Below are 18,584 nucleotides of genomic sequence, written 5' to 3' on the forward strand. Positions count from 1 at the left end.
ACTAACTCCAATATACTTTCTAGAGAATCAACTAGACAGTCAGACTCAATCTAGAGAAAAGTAAATCGAGGAGTTAATATCTCTCTATTGATTTGATTTTACTCTAGCAAATAGAAATCTGCGAGTCTTTATCAAATACAAGGATCATAAAATTGGATGGTACCAAAGACCAATATCCAAGTATCAATCAATTTCCAATCAACAACCAAACGTTGGATTTCACAATTGATCGATACAAATGCACAACCTATGATATTTCAATTATATAACAAAATATAATGCGGAATAGAAATAACACAGACACCAGATTTTTTGTTAACGAGGAAACCGCAAATGCAGAAAAATCCCGAGACCTAGTCCAGATTCAACACCACAGTGTACTAAGCCGCTTCAGACATTATCCTACTACAAACTAACTTCGGTCTAGACTGTAGTTAAACCCTAATCAATCTCACACTGATTCAAGGTACAGTTGCGCTCCTTACATCTCTGATCCCAACATGATACTACGCACTTGATTCCCTTAGCTGATCTCACCCACAAACAAGAGTTGCTACGGCCCAAAGTCGAAGACTTTAGTAAACAAATATGTATCACACAGAAAAGTCTACAAGGATAGATAAATTTGTCTCCCACAGATAAACCTAAAAGTTTTGTTTTGTATTTTGATAAAAATCAAGGTGAACAAGAACCAATTGATAAACCGGACTTATATTCCCGAAGAACAACCTAGTATTATCAATCACTTCACAATAATCTAAATCGTATGGTAGCGAAACTAGATATTGCGGAATCAAAAACGATGAGACAAAGAAGTTTGTGATTTCTTTTTATCTTGCTCTATAGGAGATATAATCTCAAGTCAATTATTCAATTGAACTCGTACGATAGAAATTGGCAAGATCAGATCGCTCAACTACAAGAGAAGTAGTTTCGTCTGACTTCACAATCCCAATGAAGTATTTCAGTCGTTAATCGACAGGGTCTCGAGAAGAAACCTACGATTAAAGGAGAATCGACTCTAGCAAACCAACTAGTATCACACAGGAGGTGTGGGGATTAGTTTTGCACAGTTGCTAGACATCTCCTTATATAGTTTTCAAATCAGGGTTTGCAATCTTAGTTACCTTGGTGTTGATGGTGGTTTTTGAACAAGGGGTAAAACCATAAAACCTCACGTATAGCATGACGTCACCGGTGACACTAGCACATTTATTAGAGCATTTAACGTTCTTATGTCAAAATTACCAGGGTACCCTTTTTCAAATACTAAATTAGGGTTTCGATGCGCGAAACCCTAAGTTCACACATACTGCGCAACCATTACGCAAAAAGCATGGAAAACATGCCAAATGCACGCACCGTGCAATCATCGCGCAGAACATAGCAATTGCTCGTACCGTGCAATCACTGCGCAAAAGCATGGCAATCATGCCACTCACACATGTCACGCGACATGAAAAATGCACGCACCGTGCAATCATCGCGCAGAACATAGCAATTGCACGTACCGTGCAATCACTGCGCAAAAGCATGGCAATCATGCCACTCACACATGTCACGCAACATGCCAAATGCATGTACCGTGCAAACATCGCGCAAAACATAGCAATTGCACGTACCGTGCAATCATTGCGCAAAAGCATGGCAAACATGCCAAATGCACGCACCGTGCACTCATCACATAAAACATAGCAATTGCATGTACCATGCAATCATTGTGCAAAATATGGCAACCATGCCAAAACTACAAATAACGCGCAACTGTTGCGCTAAATATGGCAACCACGCCAAACCGCAAAGCAACGCGCAATCATCACGTTAACCATGCCAAAAATTTAAAACGCACCGCCATTGGCACATGCCGTGCAACCTGGCATGCCAAGCCGTGCAACCAAGGGCCAAAGCCGACACACGCGCCATTGGCACATGCCGTTCAACCCTTGCAACCTGGCATGCCAAGCCGTGCAACCTAGGGACAAAGCCACTACACGCGCCATTGTCACATGCCGTGCAACCCTTGCAACCTGGCATGCCAAGCCGTGCAACCTAGGGCCAAAGCCGCCACACGCGCCATTGGCACATGCCGTGCAACCCTTGCAACCTGGCATGCCAAGCCGTGCAACCTAGGGCCAAAGCCGCCACGCGCGCCATTGGCACATGCCGTGCAACCCTTGCAACCTGGCATGCCAAGATGTGCAACCTAGGGCCAAATCCGCCACACGCGCCATTGGCACATGCCATGCAACCCTTGCAACCTGGCATGCCAAGCCGTGCAACATAAGGCAAAAGCCGCCACACGCGCCATTGGCACATGCCGTGCAACCTTTGCAACCTGGCATGCCAAGCCGTGCAACCTAGGGCCAAATCTTCCACACGCGCCATTGGAACATGCCGTGCAACCCTTGCAACCTGGCATGCCAAGCCGTGCAACCTAGGGCCAAAGCCGCCACGCGCGCTATTGGCACATGCCGTGCAACCTGGCATGCCAAGCCGTGCAACCTAGGGCCAAAGCCTCCACACGCGCCATTGGCACATGCCATGCAACCCTTGCAGCTTGGCATGCCCAGGGCCAACGCCGCCACACACGCCATTGGCACATGCCATGCAACCCTTGCAACTTGGCATGCCAAGCCGTGCAACCTAGGGCCAAGGCATACCACACATGCCATTGGCACATGCCATTGGCACATGCCATTGGCACATGCCGTGCAACACTTGCACTTTGGCACTTCCACCTGCACCCGACGTGCTACCCAGGACCAAGGCATGCCACACATGCCATTGGCACATGTCGTGCAACTCTTGCACTTTGGCATGCCGCGCCTACATCAAAGGCCACGATTCCTCTTATACAAAATCTCGACCGTCGAAGGTTGCCACTGAGACAGCAAGTCTCTCAAGCACAACTTATCAAACACCAGCAACATGCTACATGTTTTCCACGAAAACACTCGATACATCAAAACGTATGTCACAAACTGGGGGATGCTCATTAGGGTTTTGGTTTGGCGGTTTACAACGTGTCGCATACATGCCCGTTTCAAGAAAGTGTAATAAGAATAAAATGGTTAGTAAATGCAGGAAGTAATGGTGAAACGCTCTTTCATTATGGAACATCAATTCCATCAAATTCCATCAATACCAGGCGTTACCACCTCTTCCCATTTAACTCATCTGTTTCTTTTCTTACGGGTCCAGAGTACGTTTCACTTGGACTTGTATGAATAGGTTTTACCTATTTCCACCAAGACACAAGTTTTTGGTCAGAGAGAAATACAACACTCAGAAAAGCAACTCTTGCTAGCTTTCTCAAAGCTTTCATCTTCTGATACAAGTCAAGTATTACTCTTCCAGAACTGCTCTGGTCTCAACACTCTCTTCGCTTCCCTCCCTAAACCAGCCCTTCTCCTCCTCTTTGTGACAGAAGCAAATCCGGAACGACCATTTCTTGGTTTAGGACAGATTTGTATAGATTTATCTCTCGAATCTAAAGTACTCCCGTGCAGTACATTTGTTTAGGGTTTAGATTTATTTCTCACCCACTCACCGAAATTACCAAAATCAGCAAAAACGATTTTCACCCATAAACAATTGTCGACCACAATAGGAGATTGATCTTTCGGTTACAATATCATCTTTCAAAACTCGATCTCATACTTCGATTCAGACATCAGGACGACGGAAACAAGCAATCTATTCAGGGATCTACAACTCGACTACCAGACAACCTGATTTCCAGTCGTAAGCCGCAAGAGATGGCTGGGGACTTCACAAGAACTGAAAGCAAATGATTCGGTCACAAGGAAACTCCAAAAACGACTGGGGACTTTTCGCAGTCACGACAACACTGCATGCAAAATCGGTTTTACATGGGAAGGATCTTGTTTTCCTCAGAAGACCCAGAAAAACTGAGTAAGTCTAGACTAGGCGGAATATATACGATTTGTTCTTTTAGGTTCTCGATAAGACCATCATGTTATTTCATCTCATGCCAACTACCGGCACACACTTTCATGAAAGCAATATCTTATTCCCAAGTCACAACCAGAGCAATACTGTTAAAACTATTCATTTCAAAATAACCCAATATCCTCATAAAATACCAACCATCTATCAAAATCAATCAAACGTTAAAATAGGCACTTTGTTTGCCTTTCAAAAAAAAAAGGAGAGGACCTAAGCGAAAGTTTGGAAAAGACAGAGAAACATTCAAGGAAAGTTATCCAACAGGGGTCTGCTCTTCTTGGAGAAAGCCTCCCTTGTATCCTCGAGAGCCGCTCTCTTCAGAGTCAACGTCTTGGACAATTCTTCGACTTCTGCCTCCTGCTGTGCGATTTCATTTGCAGAAAGACTTTCGACTACTACGGTTTTCAATTTCTGGATCTTAGCAAAGCCCTTAACGAACCACGAAGCGTTGAACTCATTTTCTACGCACATATCAAGATGATACTTCCAACTGACGATGATATCCTCAGAAACGTTATGGCCGGTCACTTCGCACATATCCGCGATGGAAGATAGATCTTCCTCCACACGTTTGACCAGCGCAAATCGACTGGTGATCTTCCTGGTTGTGGCGATATGTTCATACCTTTCCCAGATTTTGATGTACAACACCTCGTACTTAGCCAGCACGCTGAAGCCACCGACCAGCACATGACATGGATAAGGAACCAAGTACGGGGGATCGAAAGTGGCGCCTGCAACCAGACCCACAACCGGAAAGGGGTTCTTTTCCACGCTTTCGTTGACATTCGTCAGAGCATTCTCCGCTATTCGAGCTGCATCCATGCCTTTCGTTTGATCAACCTCCATCTCTAAAGCACCAATAGCAGTCGCCGCAGCTAAAGGAAAATCTTCACAAGCCTTTATCTCAGAATCGTCTCCAGAATCAGATCCTTCCTGCAATCTTGAGTTAGACGTTTTCGAAAAAGAAGAAAGAAGGGAAAAGAAAAACATGTGCAAGACTCACCGATCCGCTTCCCGAAGAAGACCCAGTGCTGCTGCCAGAAGAGCTACCTTCGTCTTCTGAACTCTTCTCTTTCTCTGACTCTTCCCTGTCACGAGAGGGCTCAACACTGCCGGCCTCTATTGGAAGAGGTGTTGTTTCCTGACGACGAGCAAGCGCAGTAAAGGCGTTCACACCACCAAAACCCTGGTGGAAACAAGATGCAAATGTTCAGAAATGAAATGAAAAGTTTACACTTTTTAGTCGAACCGGCAAAGAGACGACACTTAACTGAATGTTAGAAGAATTGAAAGACACGAGGCTCGCTGGGTTTATCGAAACCGACCGAAATCCACCGGCGCGGTTCTTCGATCTTTGTTCCCTCACCTGGGGACTGTCCACTTTCCCTGGCGACTTTCGCTTAGCTGCAAAAGGATTCCTCAACATTGGATGTTTTGCCAAAGCCTCTGGAGAGGGTCTACAACGGGCGTTCACCACCATGTGATTTACAAAACCATGGATAGTAAGGAACTCATCTTGCCAAAACTCATTATACTTGAAGGTCGTCGAAGGAATTATTTCCGAAGGCAGGAAGGGTAGACGCGTACCCGGTTCAAGAACACTAGCATTGAGGACGACCGACAATGGATGCTTTGGAGCAACCGGCTGACGAGCAAGAGGGATCCCTTGGTCAAAACCCATGTGACGAGCAACACGATCGATATTATAAGAGGCTACTTGGAAAGATCCCCTAAAGAAAGACGGCATACGACCAGGCATGCAACTCCGCATAAACAAGTTTTCACCAACACTCAGGTTACCTTCGGAAAGCAAAGCCATATTCGGAGCAGAAGCAAAGGTGTTAACCTGAACTACAGACGCATGCACCGGGGCCCACGGGAGAAAATCGACTTCATGCAACTTATCAAGGAACCTAACCAAGCTCAAACTGGCTCTTGGACGCATATTCACCCATCAGAGTATTCTGGAGCCACCCCAACTCGCGGGAAGTAAAGTCAACGGCTTCAGAGCATACTTCTCAAAATGCTCCCACAACCACGCTTGAAGGAAAACAACGTGGACATACGAGTCCACTTTCATAGAACCGTTCGAAACACGCATGTCCGCAACCAAGTGATCCAGATGCGTATACAGAGAACCAAGGAACAAGCTACCAATGGGGAGAACTACGCCTTTCGCTAACCTTATGGAAATCATCAGGAGATCTTGTCTTACCTCTTTCTTGCCGGAACCATCATCGAAAACGTCCTTGGACAACCAGCGAGCCAAGAATACCGCAACATGAAGTGTACTACTCTTTTGACTCGGTTCCAGCTCATCCGGGAACCATTGAGACACCCACCATCCATAGAAACACTTTTCGTTCTCTTTCCGAACGAAATCTTTCGACTTCGCAACAAGAATGGCTCGCATCTTTTCTTCATCTTCTGACAGTTAGATATTAAGGTTTCCTGTCACGGGAAGGTTCAGCAGAAGGGACACGCTTTCCAAGGAGAAGGTCATTTCACCCCACCTGCACACGACTGTATGAGTGTCCGGGAACCATCTAGAGATAAAAGCAACTAAACCAGGGATGTCCTTCCTAATTTGAAGATTTGCAGAAGCCCTAACAGCATCAATGATCTGCGCTCGGGTCAAATTAGCACTTACGTGTTCCTGGCTCACCATAAATTCGATCCATTAATCAAAGGAACGCAACGGGCTTTGACACATTTTAAAGTCAATATGGGAAGCAGAGTACTCTCCTCTGTGAAGACAGAACCGTATTACACTCTCTGGTCGGACTGAACGGGTCCTTTTTTCATCTTCCGAACCAGTCAAGAGGATCGGCACGAAATTGGGATGATTTTTCCGGGATGAGGCAAGGGTCTTTGTGAATAAGTCATCATCCATGTTTGTCTTAAAGCTACCAACGTCTTTTGGTGAAGCAAGACTTTGCTCAGACGACATCTTATCAGAGTTTCTTGTGTTGTTTTGCTAACAAGGTATCTACACCAAAAAGGAAAGACGAGAAGAAATTATTACCCACACACGGCTACACCAAAATAAGGGAAAACCCTAAGCAACTAGGTTTTCACAAACACACTGCCACCGTATTCATGACGAAAGTCTACAGGTTTACGAGAATCACATTTATGACTAAGTTCTACGAAGATATGGAAGAACAGTATTTTCTACGGATTCATGCGAACCATATATACATCTAGAGTTTTGCATGACAAAAAAAAACAAGGAAGAATTAATTTGAGAAAGAACGCCGGAAGACATACCTGGAATGATAACTCGCCCTACCACTTTGTTGCTAACACAAAGATATGGAGAAACAAAGTTACAAAATAAAAGGTGTATAACCTCTTTTATAGGCGTGATAATTGGGGACTTCGAATAAGGGAAGGACTTCCTTTTCAAAGACGTGCATGAAGAAAGGCAGTCGGGCCCGCAATAGCAAGCTTGTCCACTTCCCAAAAACGCACGCATCTTCCTTGCTAGCACCGGCCCTACCAAGTGCTCAATGCCGGCCTTGCCAAAATCCGCGCCGGCCAGCCCATTTGCGCCAGCCTTGCCAGTCCGCGCTAGCCATGCCTTCCTTGCCAACGCCATGCTCTGCCAAACGTCTCACGCCCATTCTAAGCCCATTTGTACTGACAATCCCCATTCGTGACAAGTCTATGCTAGCAGCTCCGCGTCGCATTCCAAAGCCTGGCCCCAAAGACGCCCAGTCGTATTGGGATTTGTGCAAAGCTACCAGATGCGAGGATTGTGGATTCTTACCTACATCTCGAAAAAGGTCAGACAAATCTCATCGTCCCTCTTTTACGACTTACTGTCTCAGCTTTATCCTCGTATGTCACCATCTTAAGCTTACCTCGCAACAAGGCCCCTGTTCCAAGCTAAGCAGGGGACTTAATGTTGATGGTGGTTTTTGAACAAGGGGTAAAACCGTAAAACCTCACGTATAGCATGACGTCACCGGTGACACTAGCACATTTATTAGAGCATTTAACGCGCTTATGTAAAAATTACCAGGGTACCCTTTTTCAAATACTAAATTAGGGTTTCGATGCGCGAAACCCTAAGTTCAGACATACCGCGCAACCATTACGCAAAAAGCATGTCAAACATGCCAAATGCACACACCGTGCAATCATCGTGCAGAACATAGCAATTGCACGTACCGTGCAATCACTGTGCAAAAGCATGTCAATCATGCCACTCACACATGTCACGCAACATGCCAAATGCATGCACCGTGCAATCATCGCGTAGAACATAGCAATTGCACGTACCGTGCAATCATTGCGCAAAAGCATGACAATCATGCCACTCACACATGTCACGCAACATGCCAAATGCACGTACCGTGCAAACATCGCGCAAAACATAGCAATTGCACGTACCGTGCAATCATTGCGCAAAAGCATGGCAAACATGCCAAATGCAGGCATCGTGCACTCGTCACACAAAACATAGCAATTGCATGTACCATGCAATCATTGTGCAAAATATGGCAACCATGCAAAAACTACAAATAACGCGCAACTGTTGCGTTAAATATGGCAACCACGCCAAACCGCAAAGAAACGCACAATAATCACGTTAACCATGCTAAAAATCCAAAACGCACCGCCATTGGCACATGCCGTGCAACCCTTTCAACCTGGCATGCCAAGTCGTGCAACCTAGGGCCAAAGCCGCCACACGCGCCATTGGCACATGCCGTGCAACCCTTACAACCTGACATGCCAAGCCGTGCAACCTAGGGCCAAAGCCTCCACGCGCGCCATTGGCACATGCCGTGCAACCCTTGCAACCTGGCATGCCAAGCCGTGCAACCTAGGGCCAAAGCCGCCACACGCGCCATTGGCACATGGCATGCAACCCTTGCAACTTGGCATGCCTAGGGCCAAAGCCTCCACACACGACATTGGAACATGCCATGCAACCCTTGCAACTTGGCAAGCCAAGCCGTGCAACCTAGGTCCAAGGCATACCACACATGCCATTGGCACATGTCGTGCAACACTTGCACTTTGGCACTTCCCACTTGCACCCGACGTGCTACCCAGGACCAAGGCACGCCACACATGTCGTGCAACTCTTGCACTTTGGCATGTCGCGCCTACAACAAAGGCCACGATTCCTCTTATACAAAATCTCGACCGTCGAAGGTCGCCACTGAGCCAGAAAATCTCTCAAGCTCAACTTATTAAACACCAGCGACATGCTACATGTTTTCCACGAAAACACTCGAGACATCAAAACGTATGTTACAAACTGGGGGATGCTCATTAGGGTTTTGGTTTGGCGGTCTACAACGTGCGGCATACATGCCCGTTTCAAGAAAGTGTAATAAGAATAAACGGTTAGTAAATGCAGGAAGTAATGGTGAAACGCTCTTTCATTATGGAACATCAATTCCATCAAATTCCATCAATACCAGGCGTTACCACCTCTTCCCATTCAACTCATCCGTTTCTTTTATTACGGGGCCAGAGTACGTTTCACTTGGACTTGTATAAATAGGTTTTACCTATTTCCACCAAGACACAAGTTTTTGGTCAGGGAGAAATACAACACTCAGAAAAGCAACTCTTGCTAGCTTTCTCAAAGCTTTTATCTTCTGATACAAGTCAAGTACTACTCTTCCAGATTGTGCTCTGGTCTCAACACTCTCTTCGCTTCCCTCCCTAAACCAGCCCTTCTCCTCTTCTTTGTGACCGAAGAAAATCCGGAACAACCATTTCTTGGTTTAGGCCAGATTTGTATAGATTGATCTCTCGAATCTAAAGTACTCTCGTACAATACATTTGTTTAGGGTTTAGATTTGTTTCTCACCAACTCACCGAAATTACCAAAATCAGCAGAAACGATTTTCACCCATAAACACTTGGTAACAAAGCATTCAATAATCACCGTTACATGAAAAAGCTGATTTATCCAAGCTAATATCTTTCAACCGTTAGATTGAAACTTAGCTTGTCACACACAAATGGAACGTATTCATTTAGGTTTAAGTAACCGTACCTAAACGTGTACATTGGTTGGTTCGCAAATGGTTGACCAATGGTTAGCCATATTAGTGCTTTCATATTAACCGTATTTGTCTTTCTCATAACTAGTTCAAATGACTCATAAGAACTAGTTCAAGAGTTGTTCAATTGCTTAGGTTTTTATACATAGACACAATTGAAACAAAATCGGTTTAATTCATTTGAATCAATTCATGAACAATATACCCACGGTTTGCAAAGATTGCGTTCCTTATAATTTATTGTTTTAAGTCCATGAACTACCGATTTGAGAAATAACTAGCTTGGGTACGCATACGGGTATGCGTACCTTAGCTACCGGATTTTGAGTTGGTTTTAGTTTCCAAACTCAGCAGACTTTTTCGGGTGAAAAAGTTCCGCCAGTACGCGTACGGGTACACGTACCTAAGGTGACTGGTTATTGAGTTCGTAAACTTCAAACTCAGCAGAATTTCACGGACGTGAACTTCCGCCAGTACGCGTACGGGTACGCGTACCCAACCTGTCTCCTTCACCAATACCGCATGCACACATATGCACGCACTTGGTTTCCGTCACATGGATTTATACACAAATGTGCGAACACACTAAATGCTAACATCCATAGGTGGTTACCTCTACATTTCAATCATTGAAACATTCTTCTATAATTTTATAACAGTCGTTAGACATAAAGAATCGACTATCGTCATCAAAGCTATTTTTAAGATTGAAACGTCATCATGACTTTCGTCACGGGTAAATATGAAAATGGTTAAAGAAAAAGCTTACCAACACGTATTTCGAGAAAAAAGTAGGCGAGTAAACTCGGTCGAAATAACAAATGTGTATGTATGAAAACTATCATACTTATACGACTGTGTCTCAAGAGTAGGAGATAGAGTAGATAGACTTTTGAGTGACAAGATGAGTTCAAGTATCCACATACCTTTTGGTCGGATGAAGTTCCACTGGTTCGTTGAGTAGTTCTTCGTCTTTGCAAAATAATCGCCCATGGAGTCTGGAGCTCAACTATTCCTAACTATCCTAGACCGAGACTTAGTCATAAGTATACTAGAAATCAAGACATATAGTTTTGATCACTAACATTGACAAACATGCTTGAGATAGCGACGCATGCGAGTTCGACCGAGCAATGCTCTAACAATCTCCCCCTTTGTCAATTTTAGTGACGAAACTATCAATACATATGAATTACAAAATAAATATAACTTTTTAGCTTCTCGTCCACATGCTTGATCTGCTTGGTGCTTCAACGTTACTTGAAAACTTCGTCTTTTCCAAGTACTCCCATGATTCCATAGGTATTCAATTCAGCATTATAGTTGTTGAAGTTCCGTAGTCATAACAATGAGAAAACAAAAGCTCTCGATCATTGTTATACAGTGGCATAGTATTATTACACAGCATCAAAGTTCTCATATCACAACTTCGACAACAATACTATGGTAATATGTATCACTCCCCCTTAGTCAATAGTTTCGTCTCAACATGAAAACCACTCCCCCTTACATAATAACCCGTAAAGCATGTAAATCATATGTATTTGTAGTGTGAACTACACATTAATTCCCCCCCTTTTTGTCAATAAAATTGGCAAAGGTACGAAAACGGGATCCTAATGAAATTTCCATGGAGACACTTCAAGACCAAAGAAAAGTACATATCAACTTGTTTAGATGCAATCATAAAGCCGAGGCTAAATGCATTCATCAAGGAGTTTATAAAGATACAAGATAACCCCTAAATAATTCCACAGCCGCACTCCCCACAAAGATATGGAAATTAAGCGCAAGTTCAAAAGAACTCTCCCCCATTTGATGTCATTCCCAAGAGAACAACAAGAGTGACCTTACTTTTACAAGAAAATAAGGATTTTATTTGGACACCAAAAACCATAAAGAAATGATTTTCTATATCCAAAATTCTCAATTAAACTAACCACAAGAGAACCCGTGATTAATTTAATTGGAATACACAACCAAAATAACCACAAATGAATCTATGATTAATCTAGTTGGAAATGCTCGACATAAGAAAGCTTACGGAGCTACGACTAAGTTCACCATAAAAGAATGATTAACTCAATCGTCTTATGCTCAACACAAGAAAAACTTATGGAGCATTGCAGTATACACATAAGATATGGATCAGGGAATGATCAATACTGCGGCATATACAAGGATTCATTCTATTTTCCATCACTATTTGCACAATGACATACAATAGACATAATCCTTGTGAACAAAAGATTTTAACCTATCTTCTATCAATAATTGACATAATAGGCTTAACTTTTGTTTATCAAAAGTTCATTCCTTCTTTTATCAACACATGCATATCGACATATAAATGAGATAACTTTTGACATCATATGGGACAATAATAGTTCACGACGCAAACACACATATCCCATAACATATTGCAATATATAAAATCATAAAGATTAATACTGCAAAAATCATCTTTCAAGCAAATTTTTAGAATTTAAAGAAATAAACCTAAAAAATAAAGATGAAAGACATGGACATAGCTATGTGTGCTCACTATAATGGCTATTCCAAACTCTAGTTATTCTTCCTAAACATAAGAAATAAATTCTCATAAGAAGACTTTCTAGACATTAATATCTTTGAGAAATTTGCATCGTTCCCGAAATCCTTGTCGTCAACAGCCATTGGAACATAGGGTTCGTGGAGGAAGGAGTCAATACAAACAAATCGTCTTGGTGAAGATGTGGAACCAGGGCCTTCTGAATTTCCAAAGATCTTAGCACACAAGCCTTTATTTGACGAATCTCCTTTCTTGTCTCTTTCAACTCATCAAGAACATCAGAAAATTTCTGAGAGTTAGAAGGAACTGCCCTTGGCTTCCTCATTCCTTCTTTTTATTTTCAAGGATGGAGACACCAGAGATTTTTCTTTTTCCTTGGTGATTGATGGCTTAACAATCAAATTAATATCTTTTCCGTCTGAAGACATGATGCTTGGAGTATCCATGAAAGCACGGTTGTGTGAGAGGAGTTCACAATTCAACTTCAACAAGAAGTCTTAAGATATAAAGAATATCAGAGAAGAAAAAATGAATGTAGGGATTCGAAACATTTAAACAGGTTCGTACACGTCCAACTCACAACCCTATAAAGAGCGGAATTGTCGATAATAACCCTCTTCTTTTGGCAAATTGATCCCTTCCAATATCAATTTTGATATGAAGAAATTTCAAGGCCAAACAACTCAAAGCTAAATATATATATTTATTTTAAATCCTGAGGTGTGCAAGATCTTGTCTCTTTTGAACAGGCACATGAGACAAGATGCACAATAACAACACAATCAGGTTGTGCTGTGGTGAACAACTATTTGTCCACCATGACCCTTTTGTACGGAATCAATGGATCTCTGCCTTTCCGCATGTTTAGACCAGGTTTTCCTCTCTAATGGTCTATACATTTCCTTGGAAACTAGTCTTTTCGAAGAGGACAAGATCTTACATACCTTAGTTATTTTCTCCGCGAGTTTAAGCTTATTGGCTAGACGATCTGCTCTTCGTTGAAGCTTGTTGACATATCTCATCTTGTGTTTGTACATGAAACACTTTGAAAATTCATGTCCCTTGAGAGAACAATAGGAGCATGTCAACGCAAAGGATGGTTCAGGGGCCTTTGAAACGCAAGCTGCTAGGCACAAAGTAGATCCTGAAACATTAAGCAAAGAGTTTCCAAAAGACGGGTCAATTGATTCTTCCATCTTGATTGGGATTTCTTCTAAAATATTATCAAGATTGATGTATGTATTGCTACAATTATCAAAATTAATATTTTCAGACAGAAGAGCAACACTTGATTTATTGTCTTCATCAGAATCATAATTGCCAGACATCTCGTCAAGTGTCGCAACAAGACCTTTGTTCCCAATGTATTTTCTACGATTTGGGCACTCGTTTGCAAAATGACCAAATCCTTTACACTTAAAGCACCGAGGCATATCCTCGTCATCAGTCTCATCCGTGTCCCTGTTTTTGGGAGGAATACGATTATGAGGTTTGACTGATGCTTTTGGCTTATCTCTGGAGAACCGTTTACTTCTCTTCAACAGAAGATCTCCAAACTGTCTTGTGATCATCGAGACTGATTTGTAAAGATCTTCATATGATGAATCTGTCTCAGAGTGATCATCGTCAGAGATATACACATTTTTACTTTTATCAAATAATTTTGTGTCTTTCATTGCTTTGAACGCAACATCCTTAGATTTGGATGAGTGTTCGTGATCAAAGATCTTAAGCTTCCCAACCAGAGTATTTCTAGAGAGGTTATCAAATTTATTTCCCTCAACGATGGAATGCTTCTTAGAATCGTATCTAGATGGCAGCGATCTGAGAATTTTCATCACAATGTCCTTTTCAGGAATAGTCTTACCCAATGCAAAAGATGCATTAACAATTTCAGACACTTTGTGATTAAACACATCAAATGAATCCCCATCTGTCATACGAAGGTTTTCCCAATCGGAATTAAGGTTTTGAAGCCTAGCTTCCTTTTCACGGGTATTTCCTTCGAATACAGTTTTTAAGATATCCCACGCATCTTTAGACCTAGTGCAATTTGACACATGGTACTGAAGATTTGGGGTAATGGCATGTATGATGGCATTCAAACCGTCGGAGTTTTGCTTTGCAGCAAGTATCTCAGCAACATCGTATTCGCCAATATTTTTAGGAACATTAACGTTATCTACTACAACATCGGGAGCATCATAGCCATTAACAACATATACCCATGATTGAAAATCACACGCTTGAATAAATGCTCGCATATCAATTTTCCACCATAAGTAATTAGAGTCATCGAAGACAGGTGATACGTTAATAGAGATGGCACCTCTGTCCATAGAGTCATATCGCTACAAACACATACTTTTGAGGTCTTGAACGTGTTTTCCTGCTCTGATACCAATTGAAAATGCGGGGTTCAAACAACCTCACCCAATATTTCGATTAACAATCTGTATGGACTAACTCCAATATACTTTCTATAGAATCAACTAGACAGTCAGACTCAATCTAGAGAAAAGTATATCGAGGAGTTAATATCTCTCTCTTGATTTGATTTTACTCTAGCAAATAGAAATCTGCGAGTCTTTATCAAATACAAGGATAATAAACTTGGATGGTACCAAAGACCAATATCCAAGGATCAATCAATTTCCAATCAACAACCAAAGGTTGGATTTCACAATTGATCGATACAAACGCACAACCTGTGATATTTCAATTATATAAAAAAATATAATGTGGAATAGAAATAACACAGACACCAAAAATTTTGTTAACGAGGAAACCGCAAATGCAGAAAAACCCCGGGACCTAGTCAAGATTGAACACCACACTATATTAAGCCGCTACAGACACTAGCATACTACAAACTAACTTCGGTCTGGACTGTAGTTGAACCCTAGTCAATCTCACATTGATTCAAGGTACAGTTGCGCACCTTAAGTCTATGATTCCAGCAGGATAATACGTACTTGATTCCCTTAGCTGATCTCACCGACAACCAAGAGTTGTTACGACCCAAAGTCGAAGACTTTAGTAAACAAATCTGTATCACACTGAAAAATCTATAAGGATAGATAAATCTGTCTCCCACAGATAAACCTAAAAGTTTTGTTCTGTCTTTTGATAAAAATCAAAGTGAACAAGAACCAATTGATAAACCGGACTTATATTCCCGAAGAACAACCTAGTATTATCAATCACCTCACAATAATCTAAATCGTATGGTAGCGAAACTAGATATTGCGGAATCACAAACTATGAGACGAAGATGTTTGTGATTTCTTTTTATCTTTCCCTATCGGAGATATAATCTCAAGTCAATTATTCAATTGAACTCGTACGATAGAAAATGGCAAGATCAGGTCGCTCAACTGCAAGAAAAGTAGTTTCGTCTGGCTTCACAATCCCAATGATATATTTCAGTCGTTAATCGACAGGTCTCGATAAGAAACCTACGATTAAAGGAGAATAGACTCTAACAAACCCACTAGTATCACACAGGAGGTGTGGGGATTAGTTTTGCACAGTTGCTAGACGTCTCCTTATATAGTTTTCAAATCAGGGTTTGCAATCTTAGTTACCTTGGTAACAAAGCATTCAATAATCACCATTAGATGAAAAACCTGATTTATCCAAGATAATATCTTTCAACCGTTAGATTGAAACTTAGCTTGTCACACACAAATGAAACATATTCATTTAGGTTTAAGTAACTGTACCTAAACGTGTACATTGGTTTGTTCACAAATGGTTGACCAATGGTTAGCCATATGAGTGCTTTCATATTAACCGTATTCATCTTTCTCATAACTAGTTCAAATGACTCATAAGAACTAGTTCAAGAGTTGTTCAATTGCTTAGGTCTTTATACATAGACACAATTGAAACAAAATCGGTTTGATTCATTTGAATCAATTCATGAACAATATACCCACGTTTTCAAAGATTGCATTCCTTATAATTTATTATTTTAAGTCCATGAACTATCGATTTGAGAAATAACTAGCTTGGGTACGCGTACGGGTATGCGTACCTTAGCTACCGGATTTTGAGTTGGTTTTAGTTTCCAAACTTAGCAGACTTTTTCGGGTGAAAAATTTCCGCCAGTACGCGTACGGGTACACGTACCTAAGGTGAATGGTTTTTGAGTTCGTAAACTTCAAACTCAGCAGAATTTCACGGGCGTGAACTTCCGCCAGTACACGTACGGGTACGCGTACCCAACCTGTCTCCTTCGCCAATACCTCATGCACACATATGCACGCACTTGGTTTCCGTCACATGGATTTATACACAAATGTGCGAACACACTAAATGCTAACATCCATAGGTGGTTACATATTCTCAACTCTACATTTCAATCATTGAAACATTCTTCTATAATTTTATAATAGTCGTTAGACATAAAGAATCGACTATCGTCATCAAAGATATTTTCAAGATTGAAACGTCATCATGACTTTCGTCACGGGTAAAGATGAAAATGGTTAAAGCAAAAGCTTACCAACACGTATTTCGAGAAAAAGATAGGCGAGTAAACTCGACTCGAAATAACAAATGTGTATGTATGAAAACTATCATACTTATACGACTGTTGTCTCAAGAGTATGAGATAGAGTAGATAGACTTTTGAGTGACAAGATGAGTTCAAGTCTCCACATACCTTTTGGTCGGATGAAGTTCCACTTTTTCCGTAAGTAGTTCTTCGTCTTTGCAAGATAATCGCCATGGAGTCTGGAGCTCAACTATTCCTAACTATCCTAGACCGAGACTTAGTCAAAAGTATACTAGAAATTAAGACATATAGTTTTGATCACTAATATCGGCCAACATGCTTGAGATAGCAACGCATGCGAGTTCGTCCGAGCAATGCTCTAACAAAGAGTGGTAGAGTGAATCAGATAAAAGAAGATATTTAACTTCATTAAAAAATTATACAGTTAATTGTTAATTAAAATCTTGTTTAAAATTGTTAAGAGTGAAATATAACTCATCCATACAATTGTTATCTATATGGGAGAAATTGCATTATAAAGAGCTAAACATTGAAAAGGTAAAGTAAGTTCAATATTGCTATTCAATATGATTAATTAACTAACGGAAAGTTTAAATAAGTTCAATGCATGTTTCTCATAATAATTTTAAATTTATTTAGAAAAAATAGGTAGATGAACAAAACCTCATCGTGTTTAAACTCTTTTATTACCTTGATTTGAAATTTAAAACTTCAAATTTCTTTGCAAAAGAAATACGAAAAAAATAAAAAGAAGAAAAGCTAAACCACTAACTCAATTAATGTCACAAAGATTTAAATTGTCATTTTTAAGGAAGACGCAATTTCAGAATTACTGACAGAAAACATACGCGTTTTCTTCTTTTTTGACTGTCATATAGGATCCACGGTTTTATACTCGTTTTTGGTGCGGTCTTCCAAGAATTATCACAACACTTAATGCGAAGATCATTGCATGATTGGTACTCTTCATAGCTTCATAATAAATCTGTCACAATCAAGATAGAAAAGACTATAAATCATCTTAGAATTTAGAAATGACTTTTAGGATCAAGGATTCCACATTAATTTTCTTTACAGTTAGCCGTTAATAACTTTCAGGAAAAATTAGTTTTTTATTATTATTTCAAACTTGGCACTTAAAATCGAAAAACCATATTAATTTGGTATATTCTCATTTTCAACAATAATTTCTTCACACTACATCTTTATATACTCAATTTTTACAAAGCGCTGAAGTTGCTTTTAATATTATTATTTCACATAACTTTTTTTTTCTTTTTTTTTGTCGATCCTCAAAAATTAAGACAAATATGACAAAGATCAATTAATGTTGCGACTAACATGTAAATCTTACTTGACATTACTGAGCGCAACGAGAATGATATTGATGTTTATAATGGAAAATTATCACATGGCTCATGCAGAGCATCATGAGAACGATAAAAAGGATAAAACACCCTGATATTTCTAGTATTCATCGACGGATTAGTTCACATGATGGATACAA

Source organism: Papaver somniferum, chromosome 9, assembly GCF_003573695.1.
Source record: "Papaver somniferum cultivar HN1 chromosome 9, ASM357369v1, whole genome shotgun sequence".
In the NCBI taxonomy this organism is placed as follows: domain Eukaryota; kingdom Viridiplantae; phylum Streptophyta; class Magnoliopsida; order Ranunculales; family Papaveraceae; genus Papaver; species Papaver somniferum.